Genomic DNA, 17,981 nt, shown 5'->3' on the forward strand with positions numbered 1-17,981 from the left:
AAACTGGGACAGATCTAGTCCCTGGTGGACAACTTTGAGGGAAAGGACCACATCCTTTTCACTTTTTCTTCCCCAATATCCACTAAAGTACCTGAGAGACAAGAAAGTGTGGTTATATTTGTCAAAAGAATGAATGCATGAATGATTGGAGGAGTCAGAAGGCTTTCTTTGAATACTGGAAGGACTTGCACAGGAAAAAGGAAGTCAGGGCCCAACTATGATGGGGGCCCAGGGATACCAGGGCCCCCTTTCTTGTAAGCCCACCCACAAACCCATCTGTGACAGTCCATTCCCAGGAATCCAATGATAAGTAATTTGCATATTTCATAGTGGAAGGAGACATCCACTCCTGGGTTTAAACTCTATCACTTCCTATGTAAGCCTGGGCAAATTAACTTCTCTGTACCTCTTTCCGTAACTCCCAAATGGAAGTAAAACTACTGCCTCTTTCAGAGGGTTGTTGTGAGGATTAGAAGAAATGGATTATGTGAAGAACCTGGCACACAATAAAGGCTCCCCCAAAACTGTGCAGAATGAATGAATTTCCTCTGAACACCTCTCATGCACCCACCGGTTTCCACGAATAACAAAGACCCCTCTGCCCATAAACTCTGCTCTTTCTTCACAGGCAGAGCCTCGCCTTATCCATGAGGAAATCTCCCTGTCCACACGCAGCCATGACTCTCCTTGCCTCTTCTGGTTCCCCAACTCACTATCTGTTCCACACCCTGTTCCCTGACTCCGCTGGGAACTGGGGGGCAACTGCAGGGACGACCGTCTGAGTCTGGGTAGAGTGGCGTCGGGAACAGGACCCTGACTGGGGACTCAGGAGACCGGGACTCTAGCCCTGGCTGCTAGAGAATTGGGCAATTCCAGTCTCCACTCCAGGTCTCATGAAAGGTTCTCCAGACTGCCCCTCACACGTGGTGATTCCCTGGAATACTCTGGCTCCGTGGTGTTCTCTGTAACTGCAGGTAAAGACGGGTCCTTGGCAGAAGTGGGTACCTACGTGGGCGCCATCTTTATCTTCCAAAGAAGACTCAGGTACTTGGAGTCAGTGACACGCTGCCCCCCCGCCCACCCATCACATTTGTCCACATATTTTCTTAACAAATGAGGAGATCAGTTCTTTAAACCCCTTCAGCATGCACTGATGTCCCACGTCAGAAGGACGTCCTCTGAGGCTCCTTGAATCTCCTGCTGGTTTTCTCAGGAGTAGAAGCGCCCTGGCTTTGAGTCTCTAATTTCTGGGGACCTTGGGAGGCTCCTCTCCCTCTCCAGGCCTCATTTTCTCCACCTATAAAATGAAAGGATTCGGGTGGAGGTGCTCTGAGGTTCCTATCAGCAACAATGTCAAAGTTATTCTTTCAGGGTGGCCCTAGCCCAAGTAACTGAGGCAGAGATATCAAAACAGGATCTGGGGTGAGTAAACGAAGCTTATTAAATGGAACCCTCAATTATTCTTCCAGTCTCAATCAAGAGACCCAAATAATCTGACATCTAAATTTGCTCTAGCAATTTCCTTGAATTTCTGCCGTTGATTAGTCTGGGTAGCCAGTTAATGGGGTCTGGCACACCAAACCCATTCATTTTGTTTTCTTCAAGGCAGGCTCCATCTTGGAAATCCGAACCAGGAGGTAAGGGCTTTTTTTTTTTTTTTTTTAAATTTACGGCTGTGTTGGGTCTTCGTTTCTGTGCGAGGGCCTTCTCTAGTTGTGGCAAGCGGGGGCCACTCTTCATCGCAGTGCACGGGCCTCTCACTATCGCGGCCTCTCTTGTTGCGGAGCACAGGCTCCAGACGCACAGGCTCAGTAGTTGTGGCTCACGGGCCTAGTTGCTCCGCGGCACGTGGGATCTTCCCAGACCAGGGCTCGAACCCGTGTCCCCTGCATTAGCAGGCAGATTGTCTACCACTGCGCCACCAGGGAAGCCCCAGGAGGTAATGGTTTTTGATGTACTGTCAACAGGAGAGCCAGAAATTCTCACGCAATGTCGTCACTGCCTGGGATCCCACAAGGACAATGACATTGAGAATGAGGATGAAGAAGGATGGGGAAGAGGGTGCCCAGCCATCACTGGATATGGGCGGCGTGGGTGTCCCGTAAGACACGGCTGGCAGTGGCAGAGCCCAGGGTCAAGATGGTTGGGATCTGGGGTGTCCAGGGGTGTCACGGCAGGGGAGCAGAGGGAATTCACATTGGTTCTGAGAGGCTGAGCCAGAGAGGAAGCGGAAATCCTAATTCCAGAGACCAAGCTGACTTGCCACCACCGAGAGCCGGCAGATGTCAGAGGCAAAGGCTCAGAGCCCGACTGGCTCAGAATATGTCCATTCATTCAACAATATTGATTGAGGACCTACTACATGCCAACCACTGTTCTAGGCACTGGGGATACAGCCATGACACAAGGCAGAAGAGCCTGGCCTGCACAGAACTAATTCCAGTTGGAGGAGGCAAAAAACAAAAAATTGCATAATGTAATGTCAGGTAATGACTGATACGGCTCATAAAAAATATCAGGGCAAAAGAACGGAGAGTGATGGGAGCTGCTGTGTTAGACAGGGTGGTCAGGGAAGGTTTCTCTGAGGAGGGGACAGGGAGCAAGGACCTCAACTAGCAGGGAGTGAGCCATGTGAATATCAAATGAATTTCACCAAAAGCTGCTCTTGTCACCATGGGTGATAGAGCTGCTAGGATTGCATTCAAGCTGTGAGCATGGGAAAATCCAGCTAACTGTGGCTTGAGCAGAGAGCATTAATTTCAACACACTGTAAAAGAGGTGCAGTAGGCAGCCTAGGGCTGGAACAGAGGGTTAAAGGGGCCTCGGGGACCCAGGCTCCTCTTCTCTTTCTGTTCTGCCATCCTTAGCGTCTGGCTATTGTCCTCAAGGTCACGGGGCAGCTGTTCACCTCCAGACACAGAGGGCCAGCTCAAGACATGAAGGGGGAAGAGGAACAGGCAAAAAAGGCCAAAGGGACATCAGCTGGGTCTGTCCCCATTAGCCCCACCCAATGACTTCTGTGTCTTAATGGCCAGAACTGGGTCACATGGTCATCTCTGCACCAGTCACTGGGAGAGAGAAGGGGTTGTGTGTGGGGACTGGGTTAGCCAGTCAGCACCATCCCCCCTGGGTCATGTTATTAGGATCTCCCAATGTGAAGGGTGGCTTGCAATGGCTTTCACCCTGGGTCATCTTAAAGGCTCTTCTCTCCTCTGACGAGTAGAAAAGCCCTGTAGGGAACCAGGAAGCTGATTTCCAGCTCTACCACAAAGCTGCTGGGTAGCTTCAGGCCAGTTGCTTCCGGTCTCCGGGTCTTGCTGGAGCAATCATGAGGCTGCAATTTGCTTTAATGGTCTAGGATTCCAAGTGTCACCCCTGTCTCAGCAGCCCATAAAGTCTGCAACTTAGAGGCCCTAAGAACCCAGCTGGGTCCTGGAGTGGCACACAGAATGGCCATTTTACCAGATAACACACAAACCCTGAGGGACAACCCAGCTGGGAGGGCTGGGACTAGGGTTAGGAGACTGAGGCCCTCACCTCCGGGAACACAATTTAAGGAGGCCTCGAAAACCACAATAATCAAGATACACGATATTTTAATGTAATATTTTAAAAAATCAAAATCAATGCAAAAAAGTCCATAATGAACAAAATCTCAAACTTTTAAATAAAGACACTATCAGTATTACTGACTGTCCCCTTGGCTCCAGACTCTGATATGGCTCAGCATGGCATGGCATTGATACTAACCCCATCTTTATTTAAATTTTGTAATTTTGTTTATCACCATTTTTTTACATTAATTTTCATTTTTTAAAAATATGTTGCATTATACACAGAGGATTGGATAAAGAAATCAATACAGGGACTTGCCTGGTGGTGCAGTGGCTAAGAATCCGCCTGCCAATGCAGTGGACACAGGTTCAAGCCCTGGTCCGGGAAGATCCCACATGCCATGGAGCAACTAAGCCTATGCGCCACAACTACTGAGCCTGCGCTCTAGAGCCCGTGAGCCACAACTACTGAGCCTGCACTCCACAGCCCATGTGCCACAACTACTAAAGCACAACTACTAAAGCCACAACTACTAAAGCTTGCGCGCCTAGAGCCCGTGCTCCACAACAAGAGAAGCCACCACAATGAGAAGCCCGCGCAACGCGCAACGAAGAGTAGCCCCTTCTCACTGCAACTAGAGAAAGCCCTTGCACAGCAACGAAGACCCAACGCAGCCAAAAATGAATAAATAAATATTTAAAAATAAAAATAATAAAATGAAACTGAAATACTGATTTAAAAAGGAATTTAATAAGGAAAATGTAAACAATGGTTATCCCTGTGTGGTGTAATTTCAGATGATTTTATCTTGTTCCTTACTCTTTGACAGTGACAAGCATTATTTTATATTGTTATACATAACAATAAAAAACCCCAAAACAAAAAATAATAATAATAAATAAAATAAATAAAATAAAATATGTTGCATTAAAATATCATTTCATGGCGGAGTACTCTGGCACCCATTTAAATTTTGCACCCAATGCAAAGGCCTCACCCGCCCCACCCTGGTCCCGACCCTGCCCCTGGAGGCCTTTAGGGAGCCCTTGCTGGACAGTGGCCAACCTGCTTAGCCAAGCATTTACCACGTCTGGGGACTTCGGGGCCACACAGTGCACATGTGTAATTTTTAGCCTTTTGCCATGAGGTGTTTGGATCAAAGGCCCTGGTATTTCTTTAGTATGAAAAACCGGCTGTAGCCATTAAAAATTTAGTCCCACAAATTAGTAGCTCCTCTCTGAGGTGCTTATATTTATTTAATCATAGTAGATTTGGGCCAAATCCTCTCCTGGGGCTTCCAGCACCTGCCTGCATACCCCTAAGGAGTTTGTCACTAGGACCATGCTATTGGCACAAAATCCCCCTGCCTTTGGCTCCCCCGGCCCGCTGGCTCACAGGGAGATAAAACACCTTAGCCTCATTACTCAGATGGCTAATTGTGAACTGATTTAATTAAAGTATACAGATATTTCCCCAAGTTAGTTACATTTCATATCACTCCATTAGGGGTAATTGGCTGGAATGAGGAGCTGCAGAGACAGAGGCTGGCCAGGTGGATGGGGAATCGGGAGCCCCCTCGGTTGGTGCGTGTCTTGCTGCCTGACTACTGGGGCCGGCTGCGGGTGTTCCTGATGGTACAGGGTCACTGAGAGAGCCACCTTGACCCAACAGCCTACTGGGGATGTCCCTGGTTCATTTCAATTGCATGCACTGAATTGCTCACAGCCAGGGCTGGGAACCTGGGTTTCAAGCCCACGCCAACCCTTATGAGCTCTGGGACCTGGAGCAGTCACCTCACTTGCCTGAGCCTCAGCTTCTTCCTCTGTAAAATGGGAATAATAGTAATGCCCACCTCAAATGATTGGTAGCAGATTGAATGGAACATGCCTGGAAAGCCTTTAGCATAGTACCTGGCACGTAGTTAATGCCTGATAAATAATAATAACATTACTTGTGAACAGGTGTGGCTACAGAGTGAAGCAATGGAGACAGTGGAAGAAGCATCTGACTCAGAGTCAGAAACTTTGGGGTCTGGTCTCAGGCATGCCCCTAGCTTTCTGTGTGGTCTTGGGCAACTTCCTTCCTTCCCTGGTCTTTACACAGATGGCAAATTAGGGGAAGGAGGCAGCGACTGAGGTTTAGCCACCCTATATCCATTCTCCCCTTCTTTGCTAGCACAGTCCTGATTGGAGCAGCAATGTACTACATCCATATTTCCCAACTTCCCTTATAGGTACGGCTAGCCCCATGACCAATTCTGGTCAATGAGATGAAAGCCAAAGTTGTTCTCTTCTTGGATGGGGTTCCCAGGAAGTCTCCTTTAAAAGGGAGCTGATTCATCTGGCAAGCACCTCTCCCACCCTTCTCCTTCTCACCTAGAATGTGACCCTGATGGTTGGAGCTCCAGCAGCCATCTTGTGACCATGAGGTGACCTTAAGGGTGGAAGCCACTTGCAGAGCCACCTGGCCGAGCAGAAAGATAGAAGATGCCATTGTGGAGTTGTTGCTCCAGCCCTGACCAACCTGGATTTTGCAGCATGTGAGAAAAAAACAAGCCTTATCTTTTGTTTCATTTTTGTTTTTGTTAAGCCTTAGCTTTCGGTCGTCTTGGTTACTTGATGCCAAATGCTACTCCTCACTAACACAGCGTTCCCTTCTCTATCAGAATTGTAAAAGCTTGATCTCTGAGTGAGTCAAAACTGCCTGCTCACTACCTTTCTGCACCAGGAGAGACCCCTCAGACTGTGACGATGTCACATTACCCTCACCCTGACTCCAGCCCCAGTCGGCTCACTCAGCTCAGGGTCTTCCCTACAGAACCAAGAACCCCATATTTCTAGCCTGTAAGTCTCAGAACCTGAGGAGATAAGCAGTATCTTCTCACAGAGAGAGAGAGGCCCCTGGTCTACATACTTTCCAAGTGTCTGTACAGGAGTCCATCTGTTGATTGTCCACAGTAGGAGGAGACAGACTGGGGAGGAGGTTTATTTATGACAGCTCTGGTAGAGTGGAAAATTCAAGGATTTGCTGCTGAAATATCTGGTTTGAATCCCTATTCTGTTCCTTACTGATTGTTTGACTCTCTAGAATGTTTGTGTCCCCCCAGAATTCACATGTTGAAACCTAAGGGCCAATGTTTTGGTATTAGGAGATGGGGCTTTTAGGAGGTGATTAGGTCATGAGGGCAGAGCTCTCATAAATGGGATTAGTGCCCTCAGGAAAGAGGCCCCAGAGAACGCTCTAGCCTCTTCTGCCATGTGAGGTTACAGTGAAAAGACAGCCATCTATGAGGAGGCGAGCTCTTACCAAACGCCTAATCCGCCAGCACCTTGATCTCGACTTTCCAGCCTCTAGAACTGTGAGAAATGAATTTCTGTTGTTTATAAGCGACCCAGTCTATGGCATTTTGTTACGGCAGCCCAAACAGACAAAGACAGTGACCTCTGGAAAGTGACCTTTGGACGGTGACTCTCTAAGTCTCTCTGGACCTTGGTTTTCTCATCTGTAAAATGAGCATAATAATAATAACAATACTGTACCCATTCTGTAGGGGATGGGGGTAGGAAACGAGATGGATGTGAAATGTACTGTAAGTTGAAAGTGCAGTACACTCATCAAGAGGTGTGATTATTGTCAGAGATCATTTTTTTAGCCAATCTGTATGTCTTTCCTGAGCTCCTTCTCTGAGTCCAGCCCTAGTAGGTATGGTGAGGGGAATACCAAAAAAGCACAAGCCAGTGTCCTCCATTTTACAGAGGAGGAAATGGAGGCTCAGAGAGGGTGAGTCACTTGCCTAAGGCCACAAAGCTAAAGAGTGGAGGTACTGGGATTTGAGCCTAGCTGTCTGAATCCAAAGACTGCCATGGCCTCGCTACACAGAGGTCAAGGGCTATGGCCAAATCCAGCCACCAGCTGATTTTATAAATAAAGCCTTACTGGACCACAGACACACTCACTGGTTTACACCTTGTCTAAGGCTGCTTTTGCATTACAGGGACGGAGTTGGGTAGATGCAACAGAGGTTGTATGGCTTGCAAACCTTAAAATATTTACTCCCTGGCCCTTTACAGAAAAAGTTTTCTGAAACCTGATCTATAGCTTCCAGTCTATTTGCCACCACTGAACACCTCTTGCATGCCTGACACTGCTGGGTGCTGGCGATTCGGAGACAAATTAGCTGTGGACCCGCCTGCTTCCCAGGTTAGCAGTGAGGCTGGCCCCATTTCGCAGATGAGGAGACTGAGGTCTGGAACCACCGTGCTTCCCTTGATCCCTGAGAGATATGTGGCTGAAATGGACCAAACTCCAGTCTGGCACCTCGCTCTGTCCCACTCCACCACGTGGGAACTCTGCAGGCTCCATGGGAAGGGCCCACACACCCACATCAGGACACAACAGGGGGAAAGGGATGAGGATTATGGAGGGATTCGTTCTCCCTCTCCCTCTGTCTCTTTCATTCCCGTCCATCAATTCCCACTTATGGGAAAGCCAGGATAGGTTACAGCACCTTGTTTGGGAAGGAAAATAATGACACTAATGACCACTAATTCAAGGACAGTTACCAAGTGCTACCATGTGCTAAGCATGGTAGATACTTTCTTCTTTTAATCTTACAGTGACACTGACAGGTGGGTGTTATAATTCCCCTCCCTGTTTTCTAGCTGGGGAAATGGAGACCACAGGGTTCGAATGACTCATTCAAGGTCACAGAGTTCACAGAACTAGGAAGAGGTAGAGCCAGAATTACAACCCAGGTCTGTCTGCTTCTGACGTCCAGACAGGACACCCCTCCCATCTTTAAGTTCAGGGTTCGGAGCTGGGGGACAATGAGAATGGCTTTGCTCACTTGGAAAAATTTATGCAGGGGGAAAAGTTTGTTCCTGGGTCTCTCGGTCATGCTGTTTGGGGGGCTTTGATCCTCAACCATGAGCTCTCCTGCTTCCCTCAGTCTCTCACAGGTCACTTCAGCACCCTGGGGAGGCAAGACCAAGAACAAGGCCCTTCCCAGGAGCATCTGCTCTTTAAAGGGGATTAAACTACAAAGGTAGCTGGTTTTAAGGGTGAAATTTGAGGCCTCTGCTGGCCAGGCACAGGGGGCAAAGCTTTCCTGGGTCCCTGAAGAAACACCCTAGAGGATACACTCTCTGCGACTTCTTACAAGGCAGGCATCAGGCTTAAAGCCACAGGGAGGCGGTGGCGGTTGTCCCTCTGCCTCCAAGACCTCGGCTAAGTCCTTCCACTTCTCTGAACCTCAGATTCTTCTTCTAACACAAGAGGATGTTGGATTAGTGAGCGTTTGCATCCCAGGTTGTATGGCCTACTGGCAAGCCGGGGGATGGAAAGAGAAGCTAGGTTCCAAAGCTGTTACAGGTGAAAGTGTTAGGAGGGGAGCGGACTCCAGGTGGTCACTTGGCCTCTTGGGACCCATCGTCACTCACCTGGTCTCCATCATCCTTGCCCAAGCACTGTCCCTCCCTACCCTTAGTCCGCACACTTGGGCCGTCCTTCTCACTCCTGCATCGAGACAATCAAGAGGGAGCCCAGGAGAATCCCTGGGAAAATGGCTCAGAATCCTGGTCCTCTGCCTGTCCTCTCCCTCCTCCACTGACAGAAGTCACCTCCACTCGACAGCCAGGCTGGGCACCCGCCCTGTTCCCCTCACAGGACGCCTGAACCCACATCCCCGCCCTGTCTCCATCCCTCGAGTACCAGACACTCCACCTTGCTCACCACCCAAAACCTCAGAGCCCTTCCCAGCCCCTCTGCCCCCACTCACCTCGCTGGTGTGTTTACTTAAGGCTGAATTCTATATCTGGAAGTTCATTAATTATCTTGTGGGTGCCCACATGCAGATCATTTGCGCTTATCCTCAACTAAATAAGTCAGGTCCTGAGAGGTAGTGCCATGGGTAGTGGAAGGTAAACAAACACATTCTACCTCAATAAACATGCTAATTTCCAGCCATAATGTTCACAAGGAAAAGATCCATCACGCCGACCCTATTTGGCAAAGGCAGCGGGCCTCATCCGTCAACGAGGGAGGCCCCCGCCAGTTCTCTGCGGGAGGGAAATAGTACAACTTAACTTGCTTGATGACGCCCTCGGGGGGGAAACATGAGCCTCACAAATGAGTCTGGAAATGTGATAAAAGGATAATCTTGCATAAATGAGCCTGTATCATCATTACCTGCACCCACCAAGGCCAGGCGCAGGCTTTGAGTGATGGAGTCACATTTCATATAAATGAAGACCGAGGAGTCTGTGCACCAGGCCAGCGGGAGCTCCCTGTCCCACTGGCCACCCTCGCCCAAGGCTGCCCCCCAGGATGCGCGTAGGGCCATGCGGAGGCTTCAGCCCTGCCTGGCGCTGGGGGTGTTGGAGTGGGAAAAGCAAGGTATGCCCAGGCCCTGCCTGAGCACTAGGGAACCCTTGGCAAATGCTGCCGTCAGAAGGGCTCTTGGCCCTTTTCACGACCTCATAGGAAAATTAAGGCATCTGTTAGCCTATTTACTCAATAATACTTACTGTCCACCTAGTAAGTGCCAAGGCACTGAGATAGGCACTTGGAAAATCAAAATAAGATGAAGGCTTTGCTTTTAAGAATTTGCTTTGCCTTAGGGAAGCAATGCAAGTGCTCACTGCCTGCTTGGTCTGTGGTCAAGTGCGGAGGGTACTCAGAGGATGGAAAGACATGGTGGGCCTGTGTATGGTGGGAAAGGTCAGGGCCACTGGTACATAAAGGACAGCGGGGCACTCGGTCAGGTGAATGGTGACAAGCCGGGACCCACCCTCTCCTTGCTGCCCCTCTCAGTGCCCTCCCCATCCCCAAAGCTCTCAGGGACACGGGTCCTGCCCCCACCCGTAGGTGTGCACCTCCGTCCTTGCCTGTGAGTCCTTTTAGCAAACGACGAGGATGGGGGACACATGCACACAACTTGTACACCATTGTGGAAAAGATGTGGTGGAGATGTTGATGTTCCTTCCTGATCCTCCCCTCCCAGAACCATGCTGTGGGTGCCCCACCCATCCCGCCTGCTACGAGCGTTGGCAGCTACAGCTGACAGCCACCCCCTTCCACAGAGAATTGCCTTTGGCCGAAGAGCAGCCACCTCACCTGGGAGATCACCTCCACCTGCCCCTCTGACGTCAGACTAAGTGACTCAGGGGTACAGAGTCTGGCCCCATGGACTGAAGGGGTTGGGGGTCACGGTCTGGGGGGCAGTTCCCGCTCCAGAGCTCCCCATGGACCAGGCTGAGGCTGGACTCCAGCTGCACCCGCACCCTTGCTGCCCCATCCTGCTTCCCTCTCTCATTTCTCTGGAGAACTTGCCCCTTAATAAGCTGTGTGTGTCCAAACAACCCAATCAGTAAAATGGGCAGAAGATCTAAACAGATGTTTCTCCAAAGAAGACGTACAGATGGCCCAAAAGCACATGAAAAGATGCTCAACATCACTAATTATCAGAGAAATGCAAATCAAAGCTACAATGAGGTACCACCTTACACCGGTCAGAATGGCCATCATCAAAAAGTCTACGAACAATAAATGCTGGAGAGGGTGTGGAGAAAAGGGAACCCTCCTGCACTGTTGGGGGGAATGTAAATTGATACAGCCACTGTGGAGAACAGTAGGAAGGTTCCTTAAAAAACTAAAAACAGAGCCACCATATGATCCAGCAATCCCACTCCTGGGCATATATCTGGAGAAAACCATAATTTGAAAAGATAAATGTACCCCAATGTTCACTGCAGCACTATTTACAATAGCCAGGACATGGAAGCAACCTAAATGTCCACCGACAGAGGAATGGATAAAGAAGATGTGGTACACATATACAATGGAATATTGGCCATAAAAAAAAATAATAATAACAATAATGCCATTTGCAGCAACATGAATGGACCTAGAGATTGTCATACTGAGTGAAGTAAGTCAGACAAAGACAAATATCATATGATATGGCTTATGTGTGGAATCTAAAAAAATGGTACAAATGAACCTACTTACAAAACAGAAATAAGAGTCACAGATGTAGAAAACAAACTTATGGTTACCAAAGGGGAAACGTAGTGGGGAGGGATCAAACAGGAGTTTGGGATGAACATATACACACTGCTATATATAAAACAGATAACCAACAAGGACCTACTGTCTAGCACAGGGAACTGTACTCAGTATTCTATGATAACCTATATGAGAAAAGAATCTAAAAATGAATGAACATATGTATACGTATAACCAAATCACTTTGCTGTACACCTGAAACTAACACAACATTGTAAATCAACTCTACTCCAATAAAATTAAAATTTAAAAGAAAGATTTGAAATGATTGCCCTAAGTAGATAAAAATAGCTGCGTATTGTGGGCAATGCATTTTCCTACACCACACAGATGTATACAACATGCTTCCTCTAATCATTTGCCAACTTTTTTTCTAGTTCTGAAAATAAGAATGATGACAAATAATAAATGCTTTTTCTTAAGAATGTAAAAAAAATAAGCCGCGTGTGTCCAAATCTCCATCTCAGGCTCTGCTCTTAGGGAGCCCAACCTAGGCACCCCATTTTCCCTTTCAGTACCTGGTGCCTGTGTGCTGTCTCCTCAAAGGCAGACTTGGAAACAGCCTATCACAACACAGTGCACAGGGGGCAGTACCCCTGTTATGACTAAAGTGCTGGGGGGCTCAGACAGAGGACAGCTGAATGTGCCTCAGAGAGTCAGAGAAGGGGTGAGTGAGCTGGGAAGGGTGTTCTAGGCAGAGGGAACAGCAAGCCCTTGAATTTCCAAAGCACTTCCAAGTATCACGTCACAGCAAACAGAACCAGGGATGTAAAGTGGAAAGAGCTTGCTTTAGTGGCCCCCAGAATCACCACCAGGGGCAAGGGGTGGCCAGGCCCTCCTCCTGCAGTAATGCCTGTTGCAGGAATGAGTGAATGTATGTAAACGAGTGAGCAAAATCATTGCGACTGTCTCTCCTGTGGACATTTTATCCACCTGCCGTTTTCCCGTGGTGCCTGCTCCCTCACGAGACCAGAAATTCCTTTACAACAGGGACTCTGGCATCAGGGGTGTCACCACAAGGCCTAGTTCTGCTCTTTGCACAGAACTGATGCTCAGGAAATACCTGTTCCATGGTTTTGCCTTGAGAGGAGAAGAAGGGGGTGTTTAGGTCAAGACCTTCATCCATTCACCAAACAACTCTGTGATGAGACCGTAGCATCAGTGACCAAGAAATAAGGAAGAGAGGAAACTACTCTGCACACCTACCATGTGCAGGAATTGTACTAGGTGATTTTCTTTTTTTTTTTTTTTTTTTTTGCGGTACGCGGGCCTCTCACTGTTGTGGCCCCTCTCGCTGCGGAGCACAGGCTCCGGACGCGCAGGCTCAGCGGCCATGGCTCACGGGCCCAGCCGCTCCACTGCATGTGGGATCTTCCCGGACCGGGGCTCGAACCCGTGTCCGCTGGATTGGCAGGCGGACTCTCAACCACTGCGCCACCAGGGAAGCCCTAGGTGATTTTCTGTGCTGCCATTTAAACCTCACGATAACCGGGAGGTGGGCATTACAATATTATTGCCATTTTACAGACGATGAAACCCAGTGGGAGCAGAGGCCTAATTGACATGTAGGTGTACCTAGGTCCAGAGTCTGTGGTCTTTGCATCTTCTCTCCCTTCCTTCAACCCTATCAGAGGACATTTTAAAATCAAAGTTGCAGAGGCCTGGAATGGGTTAACCAGATCTCTCTAGAGGCGGAAGACCTGGAAGTCCTCTGGGGATCCCTTTCAGCAGAGAATCCTCTGGTTCACGCCGCCTGGGCCCGAGGAGCCCTGATGGGCAGGAGATCCCCGTCCCAGGCTGAGGCCAGCTCTCCTGAGGCCCACCCAAAACCGTGCCTCTAACAGAGAGAGAGCCATGCTTCCAGGGATCGTGTGATTCAGAACCTACTTTAGGGTTAATGTTCTGAAGGGTGGAAAAAAAAAAAAGTATAAATGCTGTTGAAAAACTGAGCTGATGAGCTCCTGGGAAACCTGAGCCGTACAAGTCTTAGTCAAAAGCGCTGGCTGAGAAATCGCTGGCCCCTGCCAAGCCCGGCCAATGGAAGCTTGCACATTCCCAGGCTGCGTGTTTCAAATACTTTCCGTGGTTTCGCCAGTGGAGGGCCAGGAGAGAAGAATCTGTCATTACCAACTTGGGTCTGCAAAACAGCTTGGCTGGCGGGGAGCTGTGAAATCGCAGGAGGTGGGAAACCTGACTCAGAGCTTCAGGGATGCGGGGAAAGTGCAGGGGTGGGGGAGGGGGCAACCCGACCCGACCTCAGACCTGTGGAGGGGGGCATGGTTGGTGGGAAGGGTGGGGGAGGGACGCGATCCTTTGACTCAGGATGGTTCTTGCCGGCTCACCACCGTGACCACCCCTCCCCCTGGCGTGGCAGCCGATGTGGTTTCCTGAACGTCCTTCGGCAGTCCAAACTGCTGTCGAGCACCTACCACGTGCCATGCATCACGCTGACCATCTGATACAAGCCTAGGACGTTAGCACGCTGGTATCACATGCCTATTTTTCAAACAAGGAAACTGGGAGCCATAAAGACACAGGCATCACCCCATCCACACAAATGGCCGAAACATCAGCTCATCCTTTGTGTATAAAGGGGCTGCCATGTGCAAAGATGGCAATGCAGAGATGGAGATGATAAGGCCTTTTTCAGAGAAGGGCTCAAAAGTTTCATAGATGTAAACCAATTGATGTTTTTCAAGGTATCTCTGCATCTACTACCAAAGTTTTCTTATTAAACCGTGTGAAGGAGGAGGGACAAGGATGATTGACAGACCTGACAACAGAGGTGGGGGAGGGGAGGGATGGGTGGCAGAAAGAGCCCTGGGTGACAAGTCTCGGTCCAGCCTGCCGCTAACTCACAGCGTGACCCAGGGGAAGTCACTTCAGTCCCTTTGGGTCTAGGTTTCTGAAGAACATGCTGTCCGTGAGTGCACAACCTCCTTTTGTAAGTGCTGTTTGCTACACACCGTTGTCATCACGCCACCGGCTTCCTACTGCAGCCTCTGCCACTCTCTGCCTGTAGGCCTCCTGGGGTTGCAGGCAGATGCTGTGCCTACAGGTGGGGCAGGCCAGAAGTGCCGGGAGTTCAGGCCCCCAGGAGCAGCCCTCGACAAAAGACAGACAGGAGTTGGGGGGCGAACACCCGGCTTCCTGTCCCCTCGAACAGGACAACTCTGAAGGGGTGCGTTACACGGAGCCCCGGTCACCTGCAGGGTCCTCTGCACATCAAGCACCCTGTGTTCTCTCCTTTCCTTCGCCCTCTCACATCCCCACTGGCGCTTCCTGAGATCACCTCCCAAATAAACTACTAGCACTCAAATCTGGTTTCGGGCTCCGTTTCCTGGGGGGAGCCAAAATGAAATACCTTCCTTGTCTGTAAAGAAGGAATCCAGGCCAGAAGGGGCTTTAGCCATCATCTGTGACAACCCCCTTGCTGTACATAGAGAGTGACTGAGGCCTGAAAAGGAGGAGCTGCCACCTCACTAGCTGTGACCTTCCTCGCCTCTTCCCCAGGTCTCAGGAGGTAAGGCCCAGGGTACGGGGGCAGTCGGGCACCGATGTCGGGGTGCCCCTGGGTTATGAATCCCCTGTTGACCGCTACCCACAGCCTAAGTGGCCCCTCGGGATGCCCTGAGGACAGGGGCCCCGTGGAGGGAACTGCAGAGGGGAGTGGGCAACAGAAGGCCTGGGGGCCTCGGCCCCCTTCCTCGGCACCTTCACCTGGCGGCCACCCATCTCCCCAGGCCCCACTCCTCCACTCTGCCTCCTACGCGTAGGTGAAACCACACGAAACACCCTCTGCTCTCCGGCCTCGAGCCCCCAAACGTGCCGCTCCCTCTAGCAAGACAGTGCTTCAGGGCCCCCCACCCCAGGCCAACTCTTCCTCTGCCTTCCAAGGGGTTCAGGCTTCTCCAGCTCCGCGTAGCCTTCCCTGACATCTGCCACGCTCTCACCATCAGCAGTCACCCACTCCCCCTGCCCCTCCATGGGGTCTGGAAGACCCTCCAGCACTGCACCCAGCGAGTCGTCCCTGGGGAACCACTGTGATGAGTCTGTACTATGTCTTCCCATTAGCTCTCCAAGGGCCAGACTCGGGCTCAGGGACATTTCTTTTTTTTTGTTTGTTTAAGAAAAGTTTTACTCATGTGTTAATATTTCAGCAAAGTTATTGCAACGGGTTTAAAAGGCAGACAGACACCCTATTATAGGCTATAAAGTAACAAGTTTCATACAATTGAAATATTACAAAGAGCTATGGGGTTTACTGAATAACTAACAGACCCATAAAAGAAATTAAATCTGAAAGGTTAAATCCAGCATTAGCACCTACAATATCTCTGAAAGTAAAACGTTTAACTGTTTCATTCTCTCCTAGTACATGTCCTAACTTTCTCCCAAATACAGGGCTCTCAAACCCTAAAGATGAAGGGCACAGGAAGTCCCAATACTAAGAACACACAGACAAAAAGAAGAACTAGAAACAGTGACCCAGGCTTGAGAGTTTTAGCTGGAAACCACTTAACTTACTGAACTTGAACCAATCATAGTATTTCTGCGCACTGAATACCGTATCTGAGGAAAGTCTAGGAATCATACGGTTTGCCAGTAGGGATAGTTAAAAATTAGCAATATATAGTATTATTCCTATCAAATTTTTTTCTCTTAAGTTATATTTATAACAAAACGATAATTAAACTATTTATTAACACTTGCTCATTCAGGGACACAGCAGGGACATCTGTGTTTGATGGTTCAGCACCCACTTTATTGTGCTTACTTATTTTTATAAGGAACAAGCAACACATACCACATCTTCCCAGTGTTCAAGGTAATGCAGTTAATAACAGAATTCTCAAAAAAAAAAAACCCAAAAAACAAAAACCTGGAAATTGCATTAAATACTGCTTTAATCAGGAATTGCTATAATAAAACAAGTAACGTTAGACATTATTTTTCCAATGAGCTTCAGTTTGAGAATCTGAACAGCAGAACTTGATCTTTAAGCTTTGAGTCATGGCAAAACTAGTAATTCTCTGAAATCTGGGAGAGGCATTAGCAAAACCAGACACAGCCCACCCTTCACCAAAATCCTGGAGAAAAGCGTTTTATGAATCTGGGGGAGTAAGACTGAGCACTGGCTAGTTTACGACTTGCTGAAGCCCAGGGAATGACGAGAGCCACTGGCACTGCTGGCAGGTAAGAAATAAACTGTGTTGGGCTGACCAACTGCATATTTTATTCATGGCTTTGAATTAAAAAAGTGAAATGCTTCACTGCGTTTTCTCAAAAACGAATCCAAAGATTACAGAGTCCTCCACCATTTGGAGACACAAAGTGGATGCTGAGCGACTAGCGGTCACTCCAGGTGTGGAATTCTAGAAAGTCAGTCCTTGGAGCGAAGGGCACCGTGGCTCTGACAGCAGATTCAAAGGAATGATGCTCTGGAGAGGAGGTGGGGGACACCCTGTGGTCGGCCGGTGCACAGATGAGGGTCCCAGCTGGAGGTGGGCCTTTAATTCTACGGTTTATCTTCCACTGCTCATGCCTCTGTCTTCATAAATAGTAATTTCAGTAACTCGGAGTCCTCTCTCGATGGGATCTGTCAGGAGGAGGCCTTGGGGAGCATAGATCTTCTCGTTCTGCCCTTGAATGTATTTGGAGACTTTCTTCAGAACCTTCTCGTAGTGAGTTTCCATGCACAGGAAGTTGGCGTACGCTGTTAGACAAGCCAGGCGGCCTTCAAGATAAGACTGGCCCCCGAGCTTCTCTGCTTCAGCATAAAGGTTATTTAGAGTTCGAACTGTTTCTTCAAATTGTTGCCTGTCAATCCGGTTCTCCAGCTCCGCGGGGAACTTGGTCTGGAACTGGCAGCGGATGCCACTGCTGTAGTCTCGCCGAATGAAAACCTTCCCGGACACTGGCGTCTGCTGCGGCCTCGTGGCGAGGACAGGACGGGCCACGCCGCCTCCGCTGCCCTCCAGCGGCTGTCGCACCGCCTTCAGGGACATTTTTATCCTCAGATGCTGGCTCTTACAGCTCTAGAAATGTTTGCTGAGTGAAGAAGTGTAGGGAAATCATTCAAAACTTGTGGAGACCCCAGAAACGTTGTCCTCTCCCCATCTTTGTTGTCTTTTTCCTTGGTTGGTCATGGAAACAACGGAGCCTTGGAGAAGCTGTTACAGAGCAGTGAGAAGGCTGCTGGTGGGGCAGGGGAGCAGCAGGCCAGCCGGGCTCGGTGGGAGAAGGGAGCCGGAGGGGCTGGGCAGGCAGCGGGTACTGGGCTTCACCTGCAGGAAGCCTGATGGGGAGACCAAGGCCAGGGATCTGGGACCCCAGACCAGAGCCTCAGAACGCCAATTCTG

The 17,981-nt window shown here is 49.4% G+C and overlaps 1 pseudogene; it reads right to left on the reverse strand.

Moving 5' to 3' along the window:
* Positions 1–17,066: 17,066 nt before the first annotated feature.
* LOC132418835 (golgin subfamily A member 7 pseudogene) lies at positions 17,067–17,627 on the reverse strand (annotated as a pseudogene).
* Positions 17,628–17,981: the final 354 nt, after the last annotated feature.

The sequence above is a fragment of the Delphinus delphis genome, chromosome 2, assembly GCF_949987515.2.
Source record: "Delphinus delphis chromosome 2, mDelDel1.2, whole genome shotgun sequence".
Lineage (NCBI taxonomy): Eukaryota > Metazoa > Chordata > Mammalia > Artiodactyla > Delphinidae > Delphinus > Delphinus delphis.